This window comes from Ursus maritimus, unplaced genomic scaffold (assembly GCF_017311325.1).
Source record: "Ursus maritimus isolate PB19 unplaced genomic scaffold, ASM1731132v1 scaffold_21, whole genome shotgun sequence".
In the NCBI taxonomy this organism is placed as follows: domain Eukaryota; kingdom Metazoa; phylum Chordata; class Mammalia; order Carnivora; family Ursidae; genus Ursus; species Ursus maritimus.
In genome coordinates this window covers 37,245,162-37,255,325 of record NW_024424564.1, presented here as the reverse complement: position 1 = coordinate 37,255,325, position 10,164 = coordinate 37,245,162, and positions in this window count along the sequence as shown.

Here is a 10,164-nt window from a genome sequence, read left to right as displayed (position 1 = left end):
TTTAACTCTACTGTGGTCTACTAAGTGTGCAATAGATTTATGTCCTAAAAAACAATGTATAGTTGCTATAAACAAGGCAAGGTTTAGGGACACCAACCTCCATATAGCCAAAAATCCACATATAACTTGGCTCCTCCAGAATTTAACTCCTAATAATCTATTATTGACCTGAAGCCTTATTGACAATGATAGTCAATTAACATATATTTTGAATGTTATATATATTATATACTGTATTCTTACAATAAAGTAAGTTAGAGAAAAGAAAACATTATTAAGAAAATCACAAGGAGGGTTGTTAAGTGTCAACTCTTGATTTTGGCTCAGGTCATGATCTCAGGGTTGTGAGATCAAGCCCTGCTTCAGGCTCCCCACTCAGCAGGGAGTCTGCTTGAGATTCTCTCCCTCCCTCTCCCTCTATCCCCCTTCTTGCTAAATAAATAAATAGAAAATCACAAGGAAAAGAAAATATGTTTACAGTACTTTACTGTATTTATCAAAAAAATCCACATGTAAATGGACTTGTGTAGTTCAAAACCATGTTGTTCAAGGGTTAACTGTACATACCTTAACCAATAAATATTTTATTGCTAAAAAATCCTAACCATCATCTGAGCTTTCAGCAAGTCATAATCTTTTTGTTGTTGGAGGTCTTGCCTTAATATTGAAGACTGCTGACTGATCAGGCTGGTGGTTGTAGAAAGACAGGGTGGCTGTGGCAATTTCTTAAAATGAGATGACAATGAAGTTTGGTCACATTGATTGACTCTTCCATTTACAAATGATTTCTCTGTAGCATGTGATGCTGTTTGATAGCATTTTACCCACAGTAGAACTTCTTCCAAAGTTGGAGTCAATCCTCTCAAACCCTGCCTTTGCTTTATCAACTAAGTTTATATAATGTTCTAAATCCTTTGTTGTAATGTCAACAATCTTCACAGCATCTTCACCAGGAGCAGATTACATTTCAAGAAACCACTTTCTTTGCTCATCCATAAGAGGCAGTTCCTCATCCATTAAAGTCTCACCATGAAATTGCAGCAATTCAGTCACATCTTCAGGCTCCATTTCTAATTCTAGCTCTCTTGCTATTTCTACTCCATCTGTATTTACTTCCTCCACTGAAGTCTTGAGCTCCTGAAAGTCATCCATGCAGGCTGGAATCAACTTCTTCCAAACTTCAGTTAATGTTGATATTTTGATTTCTTCTCATGAATTCTAAATATTCTTAATGGCATCTAGAATGGTGAATTCTTTGCCCTGATGCATCAGAGGAATCAGTATGACAACTATAGCCTTGCACAATTTATTTCTTAAGTAATAAGACTTGAAAATCTAAATTATTCCCTGATCTATGGGCTGCAGAATGGATGTTGTGTTAACAGGCATGAAAACAACATTAATCTCATTGTCCATCTCCATCAGTGATCTTGGGTGACCAGGTGCATTATCAATGAACAGTACTATTTCGAAAGGAATCCTTTTTTTCTGAGCAGTAGGTCTCAACAGTGGGCTTAGAATATTCAGAAAATCATGCTGTAGGGGCGCCTGGGTGGCACAGTGGTTGAGCATCTGCCTTCAGCTCAGGGCGTGATCCTGGCATTATGGGATCGAGCCCCACATCAGGCTCCTCCACTATGAGCCTGCTTCTTCCTCTCCCACTCCCCCTGCTTGTGTTCCCTCTCTCGCTGGCTGTCTCTCTCTCTGTCAAATAAATAAATAAAATCTTTAAAAAAAAAAAAAGAAAACCATGCTGTAAACAGATATGCTATCATCCAGACTTCATTGTTCCATTGATAGAGCACAGGCAGAGTAGATCTAGCATAATTATTAAAGGCCCTTGTATTTCGGAATAGTAAATGAGCATTGGCTTCAACCTAAAGTTACCAGCTGCATTAGCCCCTACTAAGAGAGTCAGCCTGCTCTTTGAAACATTGAAGCCAGGCATCAATTTCTCCTCTCTAGCTATGAAAGTCCTAGATGGCATCTTCTTTCAGTAGAAGACTGTTTTGTCTACGTTGAAAATCTGTTGTTTAGTGTAGTCACCGTCATTAATTGTCTTAGCTAGATCTTCTGGATAACTTGCTGCAGCTTCTACACCAGCACTTGCTGTTCACCTTGCGATTTTATGTTATTGAGATGGCTTCTTTCCTTAAACCTCATGAACTAACCTCTTCTAGCTTCAAATTTTCTTCTGCAGCTTCCCACCTCTTCAAGCCTCATAGAATTGGAGAGAGTTTGGGCCTTGCTCTGGAGTAGACTTTAGCTTAAGGGAATCTTGTGGCTGGTTTGATTGATCCAGATCACTAAAACTTTCTCCATATTAGCAATAAGCCTGTTTCATTTTCTTATTATTTGTGTGTTCACTGGAATAGCACTTTTCATTTCCTTTATGAACCTTTCTGTTGCATTCACAACTTGGCTAACTATTTGGTACAAGAGCCCTCACTTTTGCCTTATCTTGGCTTTCGGCATGCCTTTCTCACTAAGCTTAATCATTGCTAGTTTTTGATTTAAAGTGAGACATATATGACTCTTTCTTTCACTTGAATACATAGAGACCATTGTAGGATTATTCATTGGCCTAATTTTAATATTGTTGTCTCGGGGAATAGGGAGGCCCAAGGAGAGGAGGAGACATGTGGGAATGGCTGGTTGATGGAGCAGTCAGAACACACACATCTATCAATTAGGTTTGCTGTCTTATAAGGGCTCTGTTCAAAATTACAATAGCAACATGAAAGATCACAGATCACCATAACAAATATAACAATAATGAAAAAGTGTGAAGTATTACGAGAAATACCAAAATGTGACGCAGAAACATGAAGTGAGCAAATGCTGTTGGAAAAATGGTGCTGGTAGACTTGCGCTTTGCAGGGTTGCCACAAACCGTCAATTAGTAAAAAACACAAATATCTGCCAAGTGCAGTAAAGTGAAGCACAATAGAGTGAGATATGCCTGTATATGTGTATATGCATAGACTACATTTTGAAGGATACACAAAACTATTAATAGTGATTAATTCTGAGATGGTGACTCTGGGTATGGAAGTCAGTGTAGGAGAGACTTATAGAAAAGTCTGCTGAGACTTTTCACTTTATTATTAATTTTGTGAGGAGAAGTTTCCATCAGAGATGGGTAAACTAAATTAAGAATGGAAATCATCTGGAGTTTAAATAAAACAAACTGATTTAGATTCACTAAAACCTACTAACAATGAGATTCATTGTGATTAATAACTCCATTCAAGTGATACAGTACTTTTATTAGTTGTACTCGTTTAGCTCACATTTTCCAGCATTTTGCAGAAATGTTATACTTTATGCATAATAATGATTAAAGTGCTCTATATTTGTGGAACTGGCACTTCACAGTCTACCAAGAAATTTTTACAGTTTGATACCTTACAACCAAAACATGTATCTGGTAAGAATTTGATAATATACAATATAGCTCTTTTCTCTTGTCAAAAATAATAAATTGATATTTGAGTTAAAGTTTATCTTATAAAACAAATACTGCAAGTTAAAAAGAAAACTTTAATAGAAATGCAAAATGGGTACTATGTTCTGAAATGCTTCTAACTTTTTTCCCACAATAGTGAGTTAGGCAATATTCAAAGAACTTCCTTATTTTAACTTTAAAATTTAAAACAACTTCTCTATATCAATAATAAAGACTTTGTTTTTCACCAGAGTTCACTTCATTATTTGATATGCAACATGTACTGGGGGTAAGGCAGGTTGTTTAACCAGGCTATTCAAATTATGATATAATACTAATTCTTATTCTATAGGACCAATCTCTTATTCTATATAATGCCAAGTTCTCACATGTAATATATTATGTGTATTTGGTTTTGGAAACTGGGACAGAAACAGTGGTAGCAAATTTCATTGTTTCAGAAACTGCAGAGAGAAAATTGAATTTTAATATAAACTCATTTTAGATATTTTGATATCATTTATTTTTGAAAAGACAAATTGTTGTTTAGATTGAACTGCCTCATATAAGTAGACTGGGGAAATTCCATATTGGAACTTTCCTCCATATTTTAGCAAACAATATAGTACAGTAAAACATTTGATTTCTCTCTGGAGTAGTAATGCTGAAGTGAGTCATTCATTCATTCATTCATTCATTTATTCAACAATGATTTGTGGAGTACCTCCTGTATGTGAGGCATTGTGTTAAGCCTTATAGTAAAGAAAAAGAAGTCTATAACTGGGTACTTGCATACACACAATAACCAATAATTATCTGTAGATGATGGGTCAAACACCAAGCACCAACAATAGATACTTTAACAGAGTGAAAAAAGACAGAGTAGGGGCACTAGGGCAGTCAGAAAAAGCTTTGCCCAGGAGTAAGTGTCTGAAAAGATGTGTTGGATTCATACAAGAGGAAATAAATGGAGACAGCATCCCAGGAAGGAGAAGCAGTATACAAAACGTTATAGTGTCAGTCACACAGAAGGCATGTCCAGAAGATCTAAAAAGGTTGTAAAGGACAGTTTTATAATTCCTTGAAGGGTGTCTGTGGACCAGTAGCATTAACATCCCTGGGAGCTTGTAGAAACACAGGATCAGAATTTGATCCCCCATGTTCAAGGTCTTTTTGGGTGCTTTGTATATATACGTTAAAGGCTGAGAAGCTCTGATCTAGACCAATCCTTCATTTTTCAGAGGAACCTGAACCACAGAGCAGTGGGTGGCTTCCCTGACAATATCGATAAACTTCACTTCAGAACTAAAATCTACAGTCCTGGAAACAGCGGGTTTCCCCCCCAATTCACAATGTTTGCCTAAACTAGAGAGGGGTAGTAAGTTGGACCTGACTGTGGAAGTAAGTGAATGCCAAGTTAAGAAGCTCAGGCCTCATCCATTCACGAATTTAACAAATATTCACGGGACTTCAGTGCAGTAGCACTGGGGATACAGAGAAGAATAAGAAAGGCCGTGCACGTAAGAGCTTCACGGTCTTCTGCAAGAGTAAGTAACCAACAATTATAAACATCTTTGTAAAATGAGTTTTAAAGGCTTATGATAGAGAAATTAACATGAGTTTTATTCAGTTAACATTTATTGAGTACCCAGTACATGGTGGACTTCTAGTAGAAGCAAAATGGTGGTGTTCAAGGGTATTGGAGAGTGGGGAGAAACAGATGAATCAGTTAAGTAGCTACTGGCTGAGAGTAGGAAGTAAAGGAACAATGACTAGGGTTTGGTCACTATGAGGCTGACGGAGGGACAGAGAAAGGGGCAAGTCTGCATTAACCAGAGGTGGTAAGGCAAGGTAGAATTTGGGTCACCGAACAGAGAAATAGGGAAGCTGAGAGAGTAAACCAGATTTGGGGGGGTTTTGTTTGTTTTACCTTTCTTTTAGAAGAAAATATAGATGTAAATCTTCATGAGCTTGGATTAGGCAATAGTTTCTTGGATATGACACCACGAGCAAAGAAAAAATACGTAAAATGGACTTCATCCAAATTAAAAGCTGTGCATCAAAGGACTCTATCAACGAAGTGAAAAGACAACTCACAGAACTGGAAAAGTATTTGTAATCATATATTTGATACAGGTCTGATATCCAGAATACATATAGGAAAGTTTTACAACTCAACAATAAAAGATAAATAACTCAATTAAAAAGTAGGCAATGGGGGGTGCCTGGGTGGCTCAGTCGTTAAGTGTCTGCCTTCGGCTCAGGGCGTGATCCCGGCGTTGTGGGATCGAGCCCCACATCAGGCTCCTTTGCTGGAAGCCTGCTTCTTCCTCTCCCACTCCCCCTGCTTGTGTTCCCTCTCTCGCTGGCTGTCTCTCTCTCTGTCAAATAAATAAATAAAATCTTAAAAAAAACAAGTAGGCAATGGATTTGAATAGACATTTCTCCAAAGAAAATATACATATAGCCAAAAAGCACATGAAAATGTTGTTAGTTGTGAGGAATTGTTAGTTATCAGGAATATTAAAATGAAAATCACAATGAGATACCACTCTATACCTACTGTGATGGCTAGATTTTAAAAAGTGGAAAATAAGTGTAGGTGAGGATGTGAAAAATAAGAACCCTCAAATATTGTTGATGCAAATGTAAAATGGTGGAAAACAGTTTCAGCAAACAACGCGGCTGGAAAAGTTTGGTAGTTCCTCAAAAAGTTAAACATAGGAAAAAAAGTTAAAATTAGAGTTACCATATGATTTAGCAAATCCATTCCTGGGTATATACCCCACAAAACTGAAAACACTTACTCCTACAAAAACTAGTACACAAATGTTCATAGCATCATTATTCAAATAGACAAGAGCAAGGACAACCCAAACATTCATCAACTGATGAATAAACAGAACGTGGTATATCCGTTTAATAGAATATTATTCACCATAGAAAGGAATGAAGTGTTTGATAAATGCTGTAACATGAATGAACCCTAAAAACATTATGCTAAGTAAAAAAGCCAGACAAAAATTGGGCAAATATTGTACGGTCCCACATTTACATGAAATGTCTAGAATAGGCAAATTCTTAGTGACAGAATATAGATGAGAGGTTACGGTACAAGAGGCTAGCAGAGGGGTCAGCTGGGGAATTATTGCCTAATGGGTACAGGGTTTTTGTTCGAAGTGATGAAAATGCTCTGAAATTTGGGTGAACATTGCAAACCTTGTGAACATATTAAAAGTGACTAAAAGTCACCTAATTGTACACTTAAAAATTGTGAATTTTATTGTATGTGAATTACATCTCAATAAGAAAAAAAACGCTTTATTTTATTTACTTTGAAAAAAAGATTTATTTATTTTGAGAGCGCACAGAGGGGGGTGGCAGGAGGGGCAGAGGGAGAGGAAAAGAGAATCCGCAAGCAGACTCCCTGCTGAGCACGGCAGAGCCCAATGTGGGGCTCCATCTCATGACCCTGAGATCATGACCTGAGCTGAAAATCAAGAGTTGGGCACTTAACTGACTGAGCCATCCAGGCGCTCCAAGAAAACAAAAACAAAAACAAAAACAAAAAACCTTTAAAGAGAAGTTCTTCTCTATTGGCAAAATACAAGTCATTGAAAGGAAACATTTGAAATATAAATACATGTTTTGCTTTGTGAAAATCACACACCTACCTATGATTTCAAAATGCTCCCTAGTTTAAAATAAAATTATAAATAAACAGTATGATAAGCTCTTCTGAAACTTATATTTATTATATATCTATTATTTTTCATAGTTTCCGCTTCATGGAATATGATCTGAGCAAAAGGATGTAACTACCACTAGGTAATGGAACATACAGAAATGTTGTTTCCAACTTTGGAAACTACGGATTCTCCAGTTATGGTCATGTGTTCGAAAATCAATTTACCAAATGTATAGATCATGGCTCAGTTGACAGAAAGCATCATAATCTCATTACTCCGGGCCTGGAAGTTAAATGATCAGGGTTGCTGTCCTGGCTCTGTTTCTCTGCTTGTTTCTACTTCATCTATAATTGAGGTGGCTGGAACTGAGGCTCCTTTTAGCTTTAAAATTCTGAACTTATTTGATTTTATTGTGACTTTATCATCAAAGGACTTTTGAACTTGTTTTACTTGTTTGGACTGCATTAAAACATACACATTTTAAAATTTAGTAAATTATTATTGGACTGTGAGATTTGAAAAGGATTAAATTATCCACTCAGCTTTTAGTTGGACCAATTGATCGCAGTCTATGTAGAATTAGTCTGCAGCAACACCACCCCCTGGTGGCCCTCCTCAAATAAGACAACCTCGAAAATGATCGTGTGGCCCTTATCACTATGACAGGTGGTTCAGATGTATCTATTTTAGGAAACACGTTTAATAATATTGCACAATATATGTTTAAGTTAACTAACGCTTATGGCATTGGCCTTAAAAACTTATTTTATAATTCAACAAATTCTCTCAACAAATATTTTAGTGCCCAAGTACAAGAACAAAACAGTGAAAAAAAAATAAAACAGAAATATTGGCATTCACAGACAATATGTAATAAGCATAATAAATAAGTAAATTATAATATGTTTAGTGGCAAGTTCTAGAAAACATCAGGACAAGGAGGATGTTGGGTAGGTTGCAATTTTAAATAGAATGACATTTGAGCAAAGACTTGAAAGGTGAGGTCAATTCTATGTGCTTATCTGAATGATAAAATTCCACAGACTTACAATCTAAATATTTAGCTTTAATTCTGGAATGCTGCTGTAATTCTGTTTCCTCAAGTATCTTTTTAGTAAGTAGGAACTGTATTACCAGGCCAATATTAATAAGAATGACTACCTTTTGAAAAATGATATTGCCCCAAAGATAAGTATCTTTCCTAGGTAATGACTATTTTTCCTATCAGAAAAGATACAGGAGTTGAGGTTTTGTTATCTTACTTTTCACAACCTTAAATTTTCCTTAACACATTGAAAACTATGTTCCTATGAAAGTAGGGACTGCTCTAGTCTTAGGAATTGAGAATTGAGAGAAGGGAGGAGAATGTAGTGGTGCAATGTCATCACCAATAAAGATTAGCTAAGTTTCCCTAAGCTATTTATAGCTTTGCTTTTATAAACGTCTCAGCACTTTGTGAAACCATTTACATTTTCTGTCTTAAACACCTTTGGGTTAATGAGTGCACCCTTGAGAGTAGGGATTGTTTTAGACTATTTAATAGGTGTAGCATAAGGCCTTGAATATAGTAAGTGTTCAGGAAAGTTATTTTAGTTGTTCTATATCTACACATAGAAAAAAATTTAAAGGTAATATCTTAATATTTGGGGATTTTTCTTTAGATCAAAGGTTTCTGAGAATGGAGAAGAGTTTTTGATGTAACCAGGAAATGAGATCAAATCTTAACAAAGCAAAGAGTTAAATGGGTAAATTTAAAAATAAAGTGTTTGGGGGCACCTGGATGGCTCCGTCATAAGCATCTGACTCAGGTTAGCTCAGGTCATGATCTCATGGGCCCTGAGATCCAGCCCTGCCCTTAGAGAGGAGTGTGCTTGAAGAGTCTCTCCCTCTGCTCCTCCCTCCTCAAATGAATACATCTTTAAAGAAAAATAAGGTTTTTGATCAAATCACCTAAAGGGTTATTTGGTTTTTATTACACTGTTTTCATAGTGACTTGCAATTAGGTGCTTAACACACATTATAAAAGGCTGAAATACCACCTAATAGTATTAACAATGCTTTTTAATCCGTATATAGCACTTCAGTTTACACAGCATCCTCACCTAGGTTTCATTTGCTTATTTGGTTCAGAACATGCAGTGCAAATATAAACTTTTCAGCTTATCTTTCCTTTTAGTTCTAAAGGGAATTTGTATTTTCAGACAACTATGTGCATTATACTGGAAACATAAATCTGACATGGACAAAATTTAAAGTGGCAATGGTCAAGATTTGCCAAGTGGCGGTAGCTAATCTTTGCGAAGACATGGACTGGAGGAGGATGAAGAACAGGTGAAAAAGGTCAGTGGAATCTCAACCCATTGAAGTCCAACAGCTGGGACAACATAATGCTTACAAAGCACAATCTTAAAAAGGTCCAGGTGTTCAGATAAAGAGTCGCTCAACCCTCTCCTTAAAAACAAACAAATAAATAAAATTAAAAAACAAATAAAACCAAACTTTCCCTTGCAAGGAAAATTTCTGTGAATTTATGATTTAGAAGCAGGGAAGGAGGTGAGAGCAACAGGCAAATCCAGTTCAATGCCTAGCTGGAGGGGTCTGAAAATTAAAGTAAAAACCAAAACAGTCTATAAACTTCTGTTGAATGGATAAAAATACTTTAAAAAAAACATAGTATTATCATATGGTTTCACTCATCTATGGAACATAAGAAGTAGGAAGATCGGTAGGAGAAGAAAGGGATAAAGAAAGGGGGGGTAATCAGAAGGGGGAATGAAGCATGAGAGACTATGGACTCTGAGAAACAAACTGAGGGCCTCAGAGGGGAGGGGGGTGGGGGAATGGGATAGACCGGTGATGGTTAGTAAGGAGGGCACGTATTGCATGGCGCACTGGGTGTTATACGCAACTAATGAATCATTGAACTTTACATAAAAAAACCAGGGATGTACTGTATGGTGACTAACATAATAAATATTATTATAAAAAAAGGAATTAAATAGAAAAAAATTACAAAAAAATAGTATG